Raw genomic sequence first — 20,580 nt, 5'->3', positions numbered from 1 at the left:
GCGGAAGCCAACCACGCAAACCATCATCGTGTAGGGGAAATTTTCCTCTATCCGATGATGGTATTTGGTTTGCGTGAGTGACCTTTGCTATATTTCCAAGTAAAAAACACCATAGTTGATAATAGAAGAGCTACGCAGAATGAAACCAAAATCTACCTATCGAGCATAGTAGACCAACTGCGTGGGGAGTATTGTTTGCACCAATCAGGATAACAGAGGAAACATTCACAATCCTTGTGAAGTCATCCCAAGTGTAAACACAAGGTTGCCAAAAATAAAAAATAAAATGACCATTGATCGACATCAAAATTGCAAGCTTCACTCTGCGTAACTATTCTATTATCAACTCTTAAAAACACGGTTAAAACACTGCGAAATATTTTCGAGAATAGGCTAATAATCAGTTAGCCAGCACAGATAAATGTATAGATAAAGCACAGCGTATTAACTCGTACTCCAACATAAACAAACCGACTTTGGCAACATATGTGTAGGTGGTTTCTAGCAACACTGCAATTTCAATCAAGATATGCGTTTCTCGATTAGCTCTGGCTTTGACAGTTCGGTTGACTTAAAATCAACCAGTCCACTCATCTCTTATCCTAGACCTTCTCTAGTGCTACGGAAAGCTCGTCCTTCTTTTTGTGTATGTAAGAGCTACGTTATTTACTCGCAGAGTAATGAATTGCCTTTGTGCACCGTGTTTTAACGTTAAACTTTTGTAATTGGGTTGACGGTTTTGACAATAAGCTCAAACGAAAGGTCCTCATCTGAATTTTATTTTTATAACTTGAAATAAACATTCAAATTTCTTGGATTGTCTAAAACTAATGTAAAGCATCAGATTGGTATAAAACCTGCACTAGATATAGCGGCAAACCATGTTTATAATTTTATCCTGCAAGCATGAGATCGAACAATGAACCAAACGTACCTCCTCAACAAGACAGGGTCAATTAGAGGAACACTAAGATCAAAAACTGTCACACTTACCCATCTTGTCCTAACGGTGGATCTGATCCTATTGAATCAAGTGATGAACAAATAGTAAACACAATACTAGTTGGCGCCAGCATCAGTGGTTTAAAAATGCTTCGCGCTAATGGCATAGTTCCCCTGCCGAAGAGTATTCCATAATGGTGTCTTGGTTAGCTTTAGTTTGGCAATACTATTTGAAGAATTCATTGGTCAACAGGATCTTTTGAAGCCTTAAACACTTAATTGAACCAAATTAAGCAACACCACTTAATTGATACACTGAATTGAACATTTTAATTCATACAAAAGATGGGATGAAAATATTAACCTACAATTACAATTTTAATTGACAAAGAAAAAAATTGCAGATCATTTCAAATGTGGGACTACATTTCCTGTTCATTAAATTCTCGTTTCGGCTCTAGCTCTTCTACATAATACACTTTCATTCAAACTACCAACTTTCTCTGACCTGAAGTCGACTCTATCCTGTGTTTTAATAATAAAGGAGCACATATGTGAGAAGCCCCGTTAAAAGTACTGAACAAAGAATTCAGTACCCTTAAACTCCCACCACATTCCCTGCCAATCACATATGTGCTCCTGCCCTAGCTCCTAACTGATTAAAAACGCTTCTAAGGGTGGTATCACATTTCCCGGAGTTTCGTTTCCAAAATGGACCATTTACGTGAAAGTAGGAAATCACGTGCAATCAAAACGGAAAAAAAAGTTATTTCTATATTCAAAATTTTGCTAATGGGAATGTTTCCTTCTTTATTCAAATATCAAATAACAGAAATAACAATAATCAAACGAAAAGAAAACGAAAAACAAAAATAATCAAACAACGTAATGAACACTCAAAGAAGGAAATATTCCCATTTCAATCAAATTTGGTTACGAAAATATTGCCGAAAACAGTATGTTACTAAATAGCTCATTCTGAAAATAAAATCCGGGAAATGTGATACCACTCTTTTAACTAACTAGCTACTATAAGTGAACAGTAAATTTGGAAGTACCTAACTAACAAGATAAAAGGAGCACATATGTGATAGGCCCCGTTAAATGTATTGAAAAGTCACCTCTCTATTCCTAATTTCGATCCAAACCGATTTTCAACCAGTTTCGATCAAAATTATCAAAAGGGATGACTTTTCAGTACATTTAAACTCCCACCACATTCCCTGCCAATAACATATGTGCTCCTGCCCTAGCTCCTATCAATCTACCTAATTCTTTTTCTACATAAATACTACATCTAAACCCTAACACTGCTAAATACTCTGAAATGCGATGATCGAGCTCACGATAGTGGTCCTTCGAACTTCATAAACAAAAAGATCTTCGATTGAAGCATTCTGCTACATCGATTGGTTTGCTTGGAAGCCATTCCCAATGGGTTTAGCCATCCAAGCACGGTCCCTAAACGATTTTTTTTTTCACCAAAAGGTCCCTATCCGGTGTTAATGGGTTCCGAGGAATTCTCGTAGAAAAGATGGTAGCTCGAAGTATTCGTTTGTACCCGGCTACAACATCTTTACTCGCCAGAAGACCTCGGAGAAGCTAATTAATTTTGATGAAATTCGTTGGACCACCAGTGAGCTCGATCCAAATAACAAAAATCAATGCCAATCTGCTAGATGTAATTTGGAATTTCCAGCAAACCGAGGACCAGGGCCGAAACAAAAAAGGTCAATCCAACAGATTTCCAACCAAAAAGATTTTTTATCAAATTAGAATTTGGGCCACTAGTATTTTTCTGAAGCACCACAGTAGGCTGCTTCGGAGACGTCAAATTTTGATCTTCGGTTTGCATACCTTGATTTTCTCTCAAGGTACACCTCTCCCAAAATCCAGCATATATATAGTTCAGCTGTGTTCGCTGTAATTTTGGGACAGTAGTTTGCGTAGATACATCAGCAGTGGTCGGAACATACGTCACTCGTTCCAAAATATCATGGTGTATCTTGGCGTATGTTTCGAATACTGCTAATGTCGTCTCGCATTCCTGTACCTTGGTTATACCTTCTACCAGAACCGAATCTACATCGGCTCTGTTATACCTAAATGCCTGACATAAAATTTGGGAATGACCTTGAAAACCCTCCCTATCTCCTAAATTCATATTAATATCTAATTCTAAATCAAAATTATCCTTACCACAATCCGCCTTTGAGGCATCCGGGGTAGTTCCAAGACGATAATCTGGAACGTCGCTTCCAATTCCCACACCAATCAACTGTTTGCTAGTAGAAGCCTTAAACGGCCGTCGGATGTACTCTCCGACCGGCGACCTTACATCATCGTATTCATCGGTCACCGGCAATTTTCTGAGAACCTTCCAACGATCCTGCGCTTTTGGCAACTTCGGCTTTGAAGAAGCCGCCTTTATGCGCTGGTAAATGGCCGTAAGTGTGCCATCAGGGTCGGTTCTCATAAAATCTGGCAAAGACACCGGTCTAACATTCCGACTGGACCGGGTCTTCCGAGCATCACGACCGTGTTTCGCCTTGCTAGCAAACATATTGAAAATCTGTCGAATCTTGAAAAACAAGGAAGAGCGATCAAAAAGACGTCCGCTTGGTAACTACCTCAAAAGCCTCTTGTCGATTGTTAGCAGCAGTCTTCCTTATATAGACTCTCGGCATGTGAAAATTTGGTTACGATGGTGTTGCTATGGTAGCGACTGGAAGATGATGCGCAGTGGGTGAAAGTCGTGAAAATCGGACTTTTGGATCAACGTAGGCGTGCGTGTTTTTTTCTTCATTGAAGTGTCATTTTTTTTCGCGACGCATTAACAACTGAAGAAATTGTAACGAATAGTGTTAGGATGGTTGAGGTCTTGAATGTGCGACCTAGTGGTACAAAGGGCCATTGTGAAAGATATTCATCCTGGACGCCTGCTTGCTGGGCCCAGGTTAGATTCCTGTCGACTGCTTTTATTTCCTTGATGTTATTGCTATTGCTATTGCTTAAGTTGATTGCTAACCATTTTTGTTTTATTTTCAGGGAACGGATCAATCAGCGGACCCAAGCCTGGTTACTGAAATTATTGAAGTGGAAAGAGTCCGACAGGCCAGTCTCTCTTGGGGTTTGGCAGAAGAGTCGCAGCGATATCCAACAAGAGTGAACTAACTGTAATTATCAAGCTAAAGGGAAATCAACGAGCTGAATTGAATTTAATGATATTCGCTCGAAGTTATATCCTGCTGCTTGCTTGTTCGATCAAAGATGTTCGATGGAATGTTGCCGTACGGTGCGAAACAAGTGATCATGCTCATGGATATAAATCATTTAAGTGCTGGTGAAATTGTTCTAAAACTGAAAAAGTAAAACAATCTTCCGTTCTCCTCGGACATCAGTGTTAGTCGCAGAATTGAAAATTGAACCTACAATCCACTTACTTCTGTCTTGGAAACCGAGCCGCAGACATTTGAAACTTTGATCAAGCTGTAACGCGTCTACCTGTGCTGGAATCGATGTAGAGTGGTTGAAGAAATCAATATTTTGCACTGCATCAAATTTTCGCAGTTTGCCATACAGCATCTGCCTGAAACAACTCTACTTGCTGCCCCAAAATGTGCCTGGTGATCACGAAGCAAAAGAATGTGAATCTACTTTCGTAAAGTGTGTTAATTGTGAACTGGTGAACAAACTGCGTAACCATGCAAAGGACAAAGAACTCAGCATCGACCACTCAGCTTGAAGTGATTTCTGCCCAATTTTTCAGAAGCGCCTGCATAATGCCAGACAAATGGTTAGTTACTCAATCAACTGATATATTCCTGGATCGACTCTGGGATGCAACGATGTTGATTCTATGGAGGCAACCGATCCTCCCACCACAATCCTGACACTGTAGCCGTTGTTCAACAGTCGTCCTGGCTCTGTATGTGGGATTGGAGAAGGGGCCTTCCAACCTGAAACTGCAGGTAAGTACGAATATTTTCTGACGAGATCAACACTTAATTCGTTTTTCAGTTCCAGCGCTACGCCGATCCATCAACTATCTTCTATTCCCCTGATATTCCTGCCCGTCATGGATCAACAGTCGTCCTTCGGTGTAGGGATCGTCCAATCCGCTACCCATGGCCACCAACTACCATCAGATGAAGATTTCGGAGCATACCTACCACTCGGATGCTCTTCCTGCTTTGTCAGGTTAGTTCAACAGTGATTTATATCTCGCCGAAGCCGGTATGGTAACTACCTACTTCAGCCTGTTACTGACACAACCTAAACGGAAATATCTGTTATCGAGGTGACTACGCAAGGCTGACTGAGACTGACACCGTTGGTATTCCGAATACTGCCATCCATGAACCGCTAAGAGATTACTATTTCCACGACTATTACCGATAATGCAGACAACTCTGTTTGAACGTTGACTGCATCCGCATATGCTACCAGAACGTCAGATGTCTTTGCACTAAAGTTGACGACCTCTTCATCTCGGTTAGCGATTCGGATATGGACGTTATGATTACTACGGGACAAACAAGAGGAGGGAGTGTGTTGATTGCCATCTCAAAACGCTACAGTTCGTCGGAATCAACAATCGTTGATGACGGTGGCATAGAACATCCATGGGTTAATGTGAATAGAGGCTGTCGAACAATTTGTCTTGGCGTTGTATAAATTATAACAATTAAGTCCAGAGTGACAATTTATTATTCTTAACCGACCGTTTACGTAGGTACATACGCACTTAAAGACTGAAGCTCGAAATAAATTTAGAACACTTTTATAAACTAAATCTGCTGATTCGCCATTCCTCCGGGTGGTTTGATTCTGATGCAATCTTGGTTCGCGTAATTCGACTGGTTTTGCGCACATCATCGATTTGTTGCTACGGGTGTCGGTTGGGTTTTGCTGACGTCTTCGCTGATTGGTAGCCTCAAGCATGGGTTTGAATGGTCGGTCGTGGTGTAACGTATACATCCCTCCCGATTCTTCTACTTCCACGACTTGTATTGAAAGACATCTAGGGATCTACGTTGGTCATATCCGAGAAACTTGGACCTCACCTACTGTTTGGTGATTATAATCAATCTGGTCTCTGCTGGAAATCATCAGCTTCTGGACAAGTTTACATCAATTCTGTCAGCTCTACATTCACTTGCGCCCGTCGATGGAATGGCATTACTCGACACGACATGAAGCAGATTAATTATGTTAACCGAACCTTGGACTTGATATTTGCTAATGCCGGCGCAGTCAATCAGTGGGACGTAATTCAAACACCTGATTGAAGCTCTCATTGATGCTGATCATCCCGCATAAACGCGGACCATCACATGACCTTTCCGATAATGGTTATAAATTGTTTATAATCCTTGCTAAACTTCAACTGAAATGGTTATGGAACTTTACATGAACGTTTGTGTGATAAAGTTTTAACCTTATGTATTATGGTTTTTTGGAAGCGGACCTTACAAATAATGGGTTGTTAAGAACCATTACCATTGCAAATTCTTGTTTTCTCCATACATTTTCAGAAAGAGAACTATATAAGAACGTTTTTACTTATGGTTTGAGAACATTAATGGTAATGGTTATGGTAACCAGTAAGGTCCATTAATGGTTCTGCTCAACTTTACGTGAAATATATCGTGAATTGGTAATCAGTAATTTACAGGCAACCAATTCGCGATATATTCCACATAAAGTTGATCGATGTTACAAAACCATTCATGGACCTTACTGGTTACCATAACCATTACCATTAATGTTCTCAAACCATAAGATAAAAGGTTTTAGTATAGTTTTCTCTCCGAAAATGTATGGAGAAAACAAGAATTTTGAATGGTAATGGTTCTTAACAACCCATTATTTGTAAGGTCCACTTCCAAAAAATTATAATACTTAAGGTTAAAACTTTATCATTAAACGTTCATGTAAAGTTCCATAACCATTTCAGTTGAAGTTTAGCAGGGATTATAATTTTTTTTAACCATTTTAGGTAAGGTCAATTTATGGTTCGTGCTTATGCGGGATCCGTTTCATCCTTCAGTCTTTGTCAAGCTTAGCTGTCCGCCTCTTGGAGGATACAATCAAAGAAAGGAATAGCAACTTCATACAAACGCTGATTCAGAAAGTGTTTACTCTGACGATTGAAAAATCAACATCGATTTTTTCTTCCTTCAATCATTTTATATTTAGCGTGTTCGTTTATGCCAGCTTAATCTGACATACAACGGTATAATTTCTGACTACGTTTTGAAATGACCGTTAGCGTAACAGTTCATCCTGCTTAATACGAACTGTTGTTTTAAAGCTCACAAAAATTTCTACAAACAAGTTTTTGTATGAGTAACCACAGTTTTGCAAACATGCTTCATGCTATTTGTGCCAAATGGTTTAAAGAAAAAAAATGTAATCTTCTTCTTTTTCTTCTTTGGCTATTATGCCCCAACTAGAAGTTTACGCTTGCTCTCAAATGAGGGGATTAGAGGCAACGGGGTGCAAGTGATTTTGAGTTATTCTCTTCATCGACTTCGTCTTTCGTTAATAATTCAGTGGCAAACATATTACTTGATGCGGTTGCTATTCTCCATAAGCTCCTTTATCAAACTATGTAGCAGAAATAGCATGAATACATCTAAGGGAGGTTCTAAAAGATGTAATGTATTACATATCTACCACATATAATAACAATCACAACAGTGAATGTTTTTGCAACGATATAAAAAAATTGTGAAGAAAATCGATCGTATTGAAATGTTTTATACAAAGATACTGCATTCGTCCAAGTAGCTCACTAAATCATAGACCGAGGGAAGGGAGGTGATAAAATTGATATATGTATATATATATATTGTTGAATTATTGAATCATTGTCACCATTATTGAATTATTGGTAGCTGAATTTTTACACTACACGTTGCTATGTGTGAGTTTCGTTATTGTGCAATATCTTGTAATATTGACCATATCTCAAATCAGTGTCTTCAATAAAGTTGTTCTCATGACCATGACCTTCCAGGTGTTAGACATATAAGTTCTTCCGTTAGATCTATTTTGAAAATTATTTAAAAAAAATTATGATTTCAGTTTGAATATTTCTGCAACAAGAACAACATAAAGTGATCAGAAATCGATTTTCGACACCATTTGTGAATAAGGTAACAGTTGTTGGGAAATTCTTGTTTTCGCCATACATTTTCTGAAAGAAAACTATATTAGAACCTTTTTACTTATGCTTTGAGAATTTTAATGGTAATGGTTATGGTAGTCAGTAAGGTCCATGGATGGTTTTGTATTGTCGGTCAACTTTACGTGGAATATATCGCGAATAGGTTGCCTGTAAATTAATGATTACCAATTCGCGATGGAATATGTAAAGTTGACCGACAATACAAAACCATCCATGGACCTTACTGACTACCATAACCATTACCATTAAAATTCTCAAACCATAAGTAAAAAGGTTCTAATATAGTATTCTTTCAGAAAATGTATGGAGAAAACAAGAATTTTGAATGGTAATGGTTCTTAACAACCCATTATTTGTAAGGTTCACTTCCAAAAAACCATAATACATAAGGTTAAAACTTTATCACACAAACGTTCATGTTAAGTTCCATAACCATTTCAGTTAAAGTTTAGCAGGGATTATAAACAATTTGTAACCATTTTCGGTAAGGTCAAGGTATGGTTCGCGTTTATGCAGGTTAGGTGCAATAAGACCACTGAAGAAGCTTATGAGCGATGTTAATTTTCTAGGAGGAGGAGGTAGAATATTTTTATTTTTAGCGTTATGTTATAAATGGACGCCGCCTTATAAAGTTGAGAATGAGATAAACTTTTAATGTTTATTGTTTAACAACTGCGCGTTCAACACACACACTGCACAGCATACATTGATTTCACTTTGATCGGAATAAATGGAACGATCTGTATTTATCTTGAATAAAATAAATTATACCAGATTCCACCTGTCATCACTAATAAATCAACATAGAGATTGCTAAAGTATGATTGTGTTAGTAATTTGTTTTCATCGGGAAAATTTTTAGCTCTGAAAGATTTTTCCCCGATGAAAACATTTCTCGTATACGTATACGCTACCTAGTGTGTGTACGATAAACGTCAGCAATCTCTATGGCATATCAAGTTGTTTCCGATAGTGCGTGCAATTTCTTTTGATTAATCCGTGGTATTTTCACTTTATATTATTTTCACTTACCCATGTGATTTCATCGATGCATTGACAAAACGTCGGCGAAATGATCCGAGCAGACAAACAAATTCAATTCGCTGATTTCTGCTCTGCTAATAATTTTCAGCCATTTTTCACGATTTTCAATGTTGCTAGAAAACAGTTAAGCAATATGAATATGCTGCCTGCGCAAACGGATTACCGGATTACTTACCGTTTTGCGACAGAATAAAAAGAAATATCATTCTGAGCTACGGAATTATAACAGCGGGGAATGGCGCAAATTTTTCGTCCCATTTCGTAAAAAAATAACTGATGCAAATACAAAAATACCCGCTAGCGCAGCAGGAACAGCAGCTGTCAAACCAGTTTTACACTGGAAACAATTTAAAATTTAAAAGTCGAACCAGTTCTACACTGAAAGCAATTTCAAATTGATTCGAATACAAAGAATGCTTTTCCAATGCTTTTCCATCACCACCGCTTTTTTAAACTAAAACCCAAACAAAAATTCGGTGAAACGCTCACCACTTCCTTCCACGCAAACCAACACCACCATCAGAGAAGTGGTGTTAGTTTACGTGGGAGTACTGAGAGTTTCGTCGAAGCGACGTTTGATATTTTTTAATATACATATAAGCACATTCATCGCTGTGAAAAATTACCCTTCAGTTAATGTTGTAGACTAGGTTGTAGAGCATTTTATAAGACGTTTGCTAACTTTTCAATTTATTATTATTAATTAGAAATATCTTCTTACTACCACCACTCAAACTAAGAATTATGTTGCATCTTGTTTTTGTTATTTACAAGAGAAAATAATAAACTTTTAGAACCGAGACTAGAAATAGGATCGTTTTCTTTGTGTAGTAGACTTTTGTTTTCATAGTGCTTTCTTTTCGTCGATGGACTGTCAACTGCAGGGTCAGGATCCAAAACAATATGCTCAGTTATTTGTGTTCTCGCAGCAAACCAGATTAATCCAGAGTAACTATGAGAAATCTGAATACAAGAGGTACTCTAAGGAAAGCTGACTTCCCCTCGGTAAGATCCATTAAAAATTTCACACGGAAGTGGGAAGTTGTCAAGCCAGAAAATTTTGTATGGATCGTCACAGTTTCCAGACCCCCCTCCCTCCTCCTTAAAATTTGAACATAAATAATGTTCTTTTTCAAACGTAATAATTAAATTTTATCGCATTGTAAAAAATGTTTCCATGAATATTTTTCCATAAACTGGAAATAAAGATACCGTCAGACTTTTGGAACAAATATATTTTCTTCAAAGCTAGCTAACAGATTCCAAATTGGTAACCATGATCTCAAACTTGGTATGAGCAGAAGCGAGAGCAGATCCCAATTCTACATTAATGGTGGCAAACTCCAACTCGTATTAACTTTTAATACCGGCCCTGTTAGGAAAATCTGCTAAATGTTTGCTTATGATTGTATTGATTTACACCAATGTCGATACCAAATCAAACTGACGTTGACCACTTGAAAGCTGTTAAATCCGAAAGGCGATTCACTTGTGTATTTTGGATTAATTTTGTGTAATAATGTATTATATTGTATTTTAATTGGAAAAGTTATTTTGTCTACATTAAAAAAACAAAAGTGTATTTTTCTTGAATGAATGTATTGAAATCAGTTATGGCGGTAAGCTCCAACCGGTACTATCCTCGGATTAAATCCCGATCCAGAGTGTAAGGTTGATTTGGTGTTGACGTCGGTGTTGATCAGTTCTATCTTAAACCAAAATTTGACAGATCTTCCAAACAGGGACGATATTAAAAGTTAATCCGAAACATATACTGGAACCGAGGACAACAACTCAAATATGTTGTTGTTTTGATATTATTTGACGTTTTGTCTCGCGTTCTGTTTGACAAATGCATTAATCACACGCTTACTATAAAATACTCAGTGATGAGTAAAATTACATGCAGTTTGATAAATTCTTGTATCACACATATTCCATTAATAAGCTCGTGAACGAGCTCATGAATTAGTATGTGTTATGCACTCGGTTATCCATCGATGAATAATTTTTACTCATTTGTGGATTACAGTTACTGGTTAATAGGCAATTTATTAATCATTTATGGTGGTGAGCTCCAACCGTTATTATCCTCGGATTAAATCCCGATCAAGAATGTCTGGCTGCTTTGATGTTGACATCAGAGTTGATCAACACGACTCTTAGAAGAAAAAAAATTGCAAATCATCCAAACAGGGACGGTATTAAAAGTTAATCCGAGTTGGAGCTTACCGTCATAATTGTGTTTTTCACAAAATGGGAGAAATCCTACACATGAATGGGTACTATAAAGTTACCAGGCAGTGAAAGAACGTCAATAATATATTTTAATGCTTTTTTTTGTGATTTGAGCTCGCATTTGTCTGTGTTTGGCAGTTTTATCGCATTTTTAGTATTTTTCTGTCAGTAGCGAATATTTGTGTATTTATTTTATTCGTCAAATATTTATGTATTTTTTTCGAATTTTACATTTTTATTGTTTTTTTATTTATTTTGTAATGAGTAATGATGAATTTTTGTGTTTTTTTTTTCACTTTCGTATTTTCGATTCAATAATCAAGAGCAGGGAATAGCCCTTCGGGAAAATCAGACTTGTGAAAATCGATTTGTTTTTTTCTTGTTTGTAATCACCCAATGATGCGTTTAACGTATAAAACAAAAGAAATAATTTTTTTTTCGCGAGTCTTATCTTACAGCTTCCAAGTGGAATGACAATACTCGTTGAGGGTTACCGCCATAAGCATATTTCAATTCGACAGATTGTACAAATACAACGTTGTGCGAATACAGCGCATTTTGTCCGACGTTATGTTTTACATACAAATCGAGAGTAAAATCAATTGACCACTTTGTCAAGCAGTTTTGGTGTGACTTTCTACCAGCAATTTCACAAAACAGGACCAACAAATTACTATCTTTTTATGAAACACACAAATTTCGGCTACTTTTCTCGTTATTCTAGAAGAAATTTTTTTTTTTATTCTTCTATTACGAAGTTCAAGTGGTAGTAAACGTCATTTTAACTGCTCGAATAAAGTGGTTAATTGGCCCGTGTTGGAATTTTGGGTTTTCTACTTTGCCGTATACGTTACTATATGAATGAATTGTATTGGTAGAAAAATATTTCGTTTGTTATAAAACCGCTTTAAAGCAGTCAAGCTGTACTTATACCTGTCATTAAAACTGGTATAATGCTAACTATATTTTCCGTGTAAAAAGCGTACTTTCCACCGCTAGGTGGCTTTCTAAAGTACATTGATTTTTTTCACTTTTCGAAGCAGAGATGAGCTTCCTTTCTTTGATACAATGATAAACCTGATAAAAGTGAGTTTGATTTTCACCGCGCTGATTATGCTGGTCTGAATGAAGCTTTACGGACAACTGAGTACAGCTTTTTTTTTAACTCTGTTCAACGGGATGTATTTGTCGCTTCTTTGCAAATATGTTCCTCAACCGAGACCGAAGCAGAAGCCAACCTGGTTAAATGTTCGGCTCCGTCGACTTAAACGTAAGAGATTTGCTGCGTTGAAGAAATACTCCCATGCGCGGGATGTGCTCACTAAACACGATTTTTGTAGGGCCAGCTATTCGAGATATGTTCTGCGAGAGCAAAATGATCTAAAACAAAATCCTAAACGTTTCTGGTCATTCGTCAACGAAAAACAACGAAACTGGTCTTCCGGCACCAATTTTTCATGGTGAACAATCATCCAGCACTTCTGAGGATACATGTAATCTCTTTGCCCAGCAGTTCTCAAGTGTCTTCGCCATCGGCAGTGCATCAACACAGAAGTTGCAAGATGCCCTGAAATTCTCCTGGGCCGAATAGAATACCCTCGAGTGTGTTGAATGAGTGTGCTATTTCCTATCGAAGCCGCTGCAGATGATCATCAATCAGTCGCTTCCCCACGAAACATTTCCCGAGTGCTGGAAAAGACCCTACATCATTCCTGTATTCAAATTATCGTGGGATTACTTCGCTTTGTGCTGGCTCGAAACTATTTGAGATCTTAATTGGTGACTCGTTGCAGAGAACTGTAGCGCACTATATTTCAACACGGCTGCTTTCCTGGTCGCTAGATTACCACGTTGCTCTTCCCGCTTTATTACAACGAAGTCTACTTAATACTCCCTCCAGGATGCAGAATCGTGTACGCTGATGATTTCAAAATCATACCTTGTGGTTCGCTCAGTCGCCAATTGCATTGAACTTCAAACATTGATCGACGTGTTCTACGACTGGTGTGCATGTAATTAACTCAATTGCAACATGCTCAGTTATCAGTTTCAACAGAAGTAAAACCCCAAAGCAATACTGTTATTCCATAAACTGCCAGAAAGTTCAGCTTGACAGAGTTGTCAAGGATCTTGGAGTTTTATTGGATACAGGACTCACAATCCTCACAACAGCAGTATTTTTAGCTAGTCGCGTAAAGGAGAAAAAGCTTTACCTAAATTTTTGGTTATTAGTTATGAGGTTCCGATTCTACCCGTAGTAGTTTCATTTTTATACCTGTGATCTTGACATTTTTACCTATAGGATTAGTACTTGAGGGGGTTAGATTTCGATAAGTTTTTAGTGAGAATGGTAAGTCTAACAGTGTGAAACTAGTACTTCTAGTAGTTCATTTACGGAGGTAAGCACTCTAACGGCTAAATCATAATTCGGCAAATAATTATGTTTTATAATGTTAATTATTTCAGACTGACTTTTTTTATATCGTTCGTATATTTGAAAGGCTTTATCGCAATAGGAAGAATTTTTTGAAACAAGTAACCAGCTTAAATTCTTCAACAAATTTTAGACCATTAGCTTTCTATACAAACAAAAATATAAAAATCCTAGGGGTAGTGTTTTGAAAAAATCAACCTTTTATGTTTTTTTTTTTTCACTATAAATTTACTGATGATTTATTTTTTCGATGTATTTTTCAATAGCAATACGAGTAGTGTTGGCTCTGATATCGGGGACATGAGTAATTACGAAGTCACCAGAACAACCAGAGCACCACTCGTTTAAACAGCATCGTGACTAACGAAGGTACGACTTTCTTTACTATTATAGCCGAGATTATAGCGCAACAGACAACAAACGTGCTACGTAGAGAGGTTTTTAGGACGTATAGATAAAGCACAGCTTATATTAACTCGTACTCCATACCCCCCCTCCCCCTCCCCCTCTTAAGTTGTTGTTTTTATCTCCTTAATCTGTTCAAGCGACTTTGTCAGGCCATCCGCAATTTGTTGATCGGTGCTTACATAGTTCTATTCCAAAGCGTCCTGGATAAAGTGGTGCCGGATGTCAATATGCATTGTTCGTGGTGTGTATCCCACATTCTTAGCAATGCACATACCACATGGCCTCCGGAACTGTGACAGACAAGGCCATATATTCAGCCTCACATGTAGAGAGAGCTACCGTCGGCTGCTTCTTGCAGTGCTTGGGTCCAGGATTCGTATTGAAGCGACTCAGTTGGTTGACAGCAAAGAGAACATCGGGTCTAGTGCATTGGGCAAGGTACATAAGACTGCCCACCGCTTCTTGGTAAGGTACCCTTTTCATCTTTTCAGCCTCATCTGCGGTTTATGGAGCCATGTCCTTGTTCAGCTTTGACTTCCATTCAAATCGATTTAATACAGTTGAACAAATTTCAAAACTATATACGTGCCAGATTTGGAAATAATATTTTTTGAATCTGGAAGTGTGTTTGTGATACCATTATCAATTTGATAAAGGTAGAGTAAACATGCGGGGCTTATTGTAAGTAAAAGTGACCTCGGAGTGGTCGTGAATTACCAGGCATTCTGAAATGGGTCACTGGAGCTGCAATAGAGCTAACACCTTCTAACTCCCGGACTAAACCTGCTTTAATTTAAGGGTAATAAAAAGCAGTTTTCTTCCATAATAACACTGCCGGACAGTGGGGGTTAGATTGTACACACACACACACACACATGTCCTTGTTCAGCTTTGACTTGGATCAGACTTGGATTCATCGAAGTAGACGCAGCCTTTGCAGTGAACCGTGACAGCACCGCCTCCTGTTCCAATTATACGGTGTCCCTTCCACATGTGATCCGGATTCCGAGCCAGCTACTTGCTTTTCCCAAGCCCTTCATGCGGAACGTGTTGCTTGAATTCGTTGGTCAGTGCTCTGTCGTTAGAGAAGATGACCACGTCATCAACGTAGATCGCGACGTGCCGGTGGTTCGATTGCCTTCGATTCGATAGTACAGGCATGGATCGTACTTCGATGGGGTCATTCCGAAGCTTCGAATACCAGACACGACTGGACTGTTTCAACCCACAGAGAGCTTTGTTCAGACGACACACCAGCTTTCGTTGTTCCGACCTTTTGAAACATGGAGGCTCCTCCGACAGTGCGCCATAACCATCGGGCGATATTCTTCAACAGTGTTCCCACCCACTTGTCGGATATCGGGAAGTCAATTCCGTTCAGCTAGTGTTCGGTAGATACAATTCGATTCACATAATCATCCATCGACGTGCAGGCTGACAGCTAGTTTGTGTAATAGTCCGACTCTTCGTGTCAATCCTGTGTCCTAGAATGCATACTCTTACTTCGCCCAAACATCTTCCGACGTTTGTGCCTCGTTAACATGCACATAATTATTGGGGTCCAGAAGCTTCGAAGGTTCCGTCCGCTTTCCTTTCCGGTTTCACCGCGCACCACAGTTCTTCCAACTCCAGCAAGGCTACCACCACAAACTTCCACGTAGGTTCGAAAAGTTGTGGACTACCCCACCGCTACCGCTTGCATTACCGTTCGTCATAATTATTACGCGAATTCCGTGAGAAAACGACCGGAGAAAACCTTTTCTCTTCGATAGAACAGCTGCGAATAGGCCTATAACCTATTAAGAAGAGATAAACGCGCAGAAGAAACAAAAACATCTTTCTACAAACAAACTGTTATTTAGCCCTTTCCTCACACAGCGGAAGCCAACCACGCAAACCATCATCGTGTAGGGGAAATTTTCCTCTATTTGGTATTTGGTTTGCGTGAGTAACCTTTGCTATATTTCCAAGTAAAAAACACCATAGTTGATAATAGAAGAGCTACGCAGAATGATACCAAAATCTACCTATCGAGCATAGTAGACCAACTGCGTGGGGAGTATTGTTTGCACCAATCAGGATAACAGAGGAAACATTCACAACCCTTGTGTAGTCATCCGAAGTGTAAACACAAGGTTGCCAAAAATAAAAAAATAAAATGACCATTGATCGACATCAAAATTGCAAGCTTCACTCTGCGTAACTATTCCATTATCAACTCTTAAAAACACGTTTAAAACACTGCGAAATATTTTCGAGAATAGGCTAATAATCAGTTAGCCAGCACAGATAAATGTATAGATAAAGCACAGCGTATTAACTCGTACTCCAACATAAACAAACGACTTTGGCAACATATGCGTAGGTGGTTTCTAGCAACACTGCCATTTCAATCAAGATATGCGTTTCTCGATTAGCTCTGGCTTTGACAGTTCGGTTGACTTAAAATCAACCAGTCCACTCATCTCTTATCCTAGACCCTCTCTAGTGCTACGGAAAGCTCGTCCTTCTTTTTGTGTATGTAAGAGCTACGTTATTTACTCGCAGAGTAATGAATTGCCTTTGTGCACCGTGTTTTAACGTTAAACTTTTGTTATTGGGTTGACGGTTTTGACAATAAGCTCAAACGAAAGGTCCTCATCTGAATTTTATTTTTATAACTTGAAATAAACATTCAAATTTCTTGGATTGTCTAAAACTAATGTAAAGCATCAGATTGGTATAAAACCTGCACTAGATATAGCGGCAAACCATGTTTATAATTTTATCCTGCAAGCATGAGATCGAACAATGAACCAAACGTACCTCCTCAACAAGACAGGGTCAATTAGAGGAACACTAAGATCAAAAACTGTCACACTTACCCATCTTGTCCTAACGGTGGATCTGATCCTATTGAATCAAGTGATGAACAAATAGTAAACACAATACTAGTTGGCGCCAGCATCAGTGGTTTAAAAATGCTTCGCGCTAATGGCATAGTTCCCCTGCCGAAGAGCATTCCATAATGGTGTATTGGTTAGCTTTAGTTTGGCAATACTATTTGAAGAATTCATTGGTCAACAGGATCTTTTGAAGCCTTAAACACTTAATTGAACCAAATTAAGCAACACCACTTAATTGACACACTGAATTGAACATTTTAATTCATACAAAAGATGGGATGAAAATATTAACCTACAATTACAATTTTAATTGACAAAGAAAAAAATTGCAGATCATTTCAAATGTGGGACTACATTTCCTGTTCATTAAATTCTCGTTTCGGCTCTAGCTCTTCTACATAATACACTTTCATTCAAACTACCAACTTTCTCTGACCTGAAGTCGACTCTATCCTGTGTTTTAATAATAAAGGAGCACATATGTGAGAAGCCCCGTTAAAAGTACTGAACAAAGAATTCAGTACCCTTAAACTCCCACCACATTCCCTGCCAATCACATATGTGCTCCTGCCCTAGCTCCTAACTGATTAAAAACGCTTCTAAGGGTGGTATCACATTTCCCGGAGTTTCGTTTCCAAAATGGACCATTTACGTGAAAGTAGGAAATCACGTGCAATCAAAACGGAAAAAAAAGTTATTTCTATATTCAAAATTTTGCTAATGGGAATGTTTCCTTCTTTATTCAAATATCAAATAACAGAAATAACAATAATCAAACGAAAAGAAAACGAAAAACAAAAATAATCAAACAACGTAATGAACACTCAAAGAAGGAAATATTCCCATTTCAATCAAATTTGGTTACGAAAATATTGCCGAAAACAGTATGTTACTAAATAGCTCATTCTGAAAATAAAATCCGGGAAATGTGATACCACTCTTTTAACTAACTAGCTACTATAAGTGAACAGTAAATTTGGAAGTACCTAACTAACAAGATAAAAGGAGCACATATGTGATAGGCCCCGTTAAATGTATTGAAAAGTCACCTCTCTATTCCAAATTTCGATCCAAACCGATTTTCAACCAGTTTCGATCAAAATTATCAAAAGGGATGACTTTTCAGTACATTTAAACTCCCACCACATTCCCTGCCAATCACATATGTGCTCCTGCCCTAGCTCCTATCAATCTACCTAATTCTTTTTCTACATAAATACTACATCTAAACCCTAACACTGCTAAATACTCTGAAATGCGATGATCGAGCTCACGATAGTGGTCCTTCGAACTTCATAAACAAAAAGATCTTCGATTGAAGCATTCTGCTACATCGATTGGTTTGCTTGGAAGCCATTCCCAATGGGTTTAGCCATCCAAGCACGGTCCCTAAACGATTTTTTTTTTCACCAAAAGGTCCCTATCCGGTGTTAATGGGTTCCGAGGAATTCTCGTAGAAAAGATGGTAGCTCGAAGTATTCGTTTGTACCCGGCTACAACATCTTTACTCGCCAGAAGACCTCGGAGAAGCTAATTAATTTTGATGAAATTCGTTGGACCACCAGTGAGCTCGATCCAAATAACAAAAATCAATGCCAATCTGCTAGATGTAATTTGGAATTTCCAGCAAACCGAGGACCAGGGCCGAAACAAAAAAGGTCAATCCAACAGATTTCCAACCAAAAAGATTTTTTATCAAATTAGAATTTGGGCCACTAGTATTTTTCTGAAGCACCACAGTAGGCTGCTTCGGAGACGTCAAATTTTGATCTTCGGTTTGCATACCTTGATTTTCTCTCAAGGTACACCTCTCCCAAAATCCAGCATATATATAGTTCAGCTGTGTTCGCTGTAATTTTGGGACAGTAGTTTGCGTAGATACATCAGCAGTGGTCGGAACATACGTCACTCGTTCCAAAATATCATGGTGTATCTTGGCGTATGTTTCGAATACTGCTAATGTCGTTTCGCATTCCTGTACCTTGGATATACCTTCTACCAGAACCGAATCTACATCGGCTCTGTTATACCTAAATGCCTCACATAAAATTTGGGAATGACCTTGAAAACCTTCCCTATCTCCTAAATTCATATTAATATCTAATTCTAAATCAAAATTATCCTTACCACAATCCGCCTTTGAGGCATCCGGGGTAGTTCCAAGACGATAATCTGGAACGTCGCTTCCAATTCCCACACCAATCAACTGTTTGCTAGAAGAAGCCTTAAACGGCCGTCGGATGTACTCTCCGACCGGTGACCTTACATCATCGTATTCATCGGTCACCGGCAATTTTCTGAGAACCTCCCAACGATCCTGCGCTTTTGGCAACTTCGGCTTTGAAGAAGCCGCCTTTATGCGCTGGTAAATGGCCGTAAGTGTGCCATCAGGGTCGGTTCTCATAAAATCTGGCAAAGACACCGGTCTAACATTCCGACTGGACCGGGTCTGCCGAGCATCGCGACCGTGTTTCGCCTTGCTAGCAAACATGATGAAAATCTGTCGAATCTTGAAAAACAGGGAAGAGCGATCAAAAAGACGTCCGCTTGGTAACTACCTCAAAAGCCTCTTGTCGATTGTTAGCAGCAGTCTTCCTTATATAGACTCTCGGCATGTGAAAATTTGGTTACGATGGTGTTGCTATGGTAGCGACTGGAAGATGATGCGCAGTGGGTGAAAGTCGTGAAAATCGGACTTTTGGATCAACGTAGGCGTGCGTGTTTTTTTCTTCATTGAAGTGTCATTTTTTTTCACGACGCAATATCAACTGAAGAAATTGTAACGAATAGTGTTAGGATGGTTGAGGTCTTGAATGTGCGACCTAGTGGTACAAAGGGCCATTGTGAAAGATATTCATCCTGGACGCCTGCTTGCTGGGCCCAGGTTAGATTCCTGTCGACTGCTTTTATTTCCTTGATGTTATTGCTATTGCTATTGCTTAAGTTGATTGCTAACCATTTTTGTTTTATTTTCAGGGAACGGATCAATCAGCGGACCCAAGCCTGGTTACTGAAATTATTGAAGTGGAAAGAGTCCGACAGGCCAGTCTCTCTTGGGGTTTGGCAGAAGAGTCGCAGCGATATCCAACAAGAGTGAACTAACTGTAATTATCAAGCTAAAGGGAAATCAACGAGCTGAATTGAATTTAATGATATTCGCTCGAAGTTATATCCTGCTGCTTGCTTGTTCGATCAAAGATGTTCGATGGAATGTTGCCGTACGGTGCGAAACAAGTGATCATGCTCATGGATATAAATCATTTAAGTGCTGGTGAAATTGTTCTAAAACTGAAAAAGTAAAACAATCTTCCGTTCTCCTCGGACATCAGTGTTAGTCGCAGAATTGAAAATTGAACCTACAATCCACTTACTTCTGTCTTGGAAACCGAGCCGCAGACATTTGAAACTTTGATCAAGCTGTAACGCGTCTACCT

General features: G+C 38.6%; 1 long non-coding RNA gene across 1 annotated transcript; it reads left to right on the top strand.

Annotated features, from left to right (window-relative positions):
• The first annotated feature begins 3,899 nt into the window (after nucleotides 1-3,899).
• On the top strand, nucleotides 3,900-20,577 carry LOC135706738 (uncharacterized). Its single transcript, XR_010518186.1, has 3 exons — nucleotides 3,900-4,913; nucleotides 4,963-5,142; nucleotides 20,123-20,577. It is a non-coding gene; the product is annotated as an uncharacterized LOC135706738 (long non-coding RNA).
• The last annotated feature ends 3 nt before the right edge of the window (nucleotides 20,578-20,580 follow it).

The sequence above is a fragment of the Ochlerotatus camptorhynchus genome, unplaced genomic scaffold (genome assembly GCF_037179485.1).
Source record: "Ochlerotatus camptorhynchus isolate MF236.1 unplaced genomic scaffold, CSIRO-AGI_Acam_v1.1 ptg000290l, whole genome shotgun sequence".
NCBI lineage: Eukaryota > Metazoa > Arthropoda > Insecta > Diptera > Culicidae > Ochlerotatus > Ochlerotatus camptorhynchus.
Note: the sequence above shows the minus strand (reverse complement) of the source record. Positions and strands in the feature narration are given on the sequence as shown.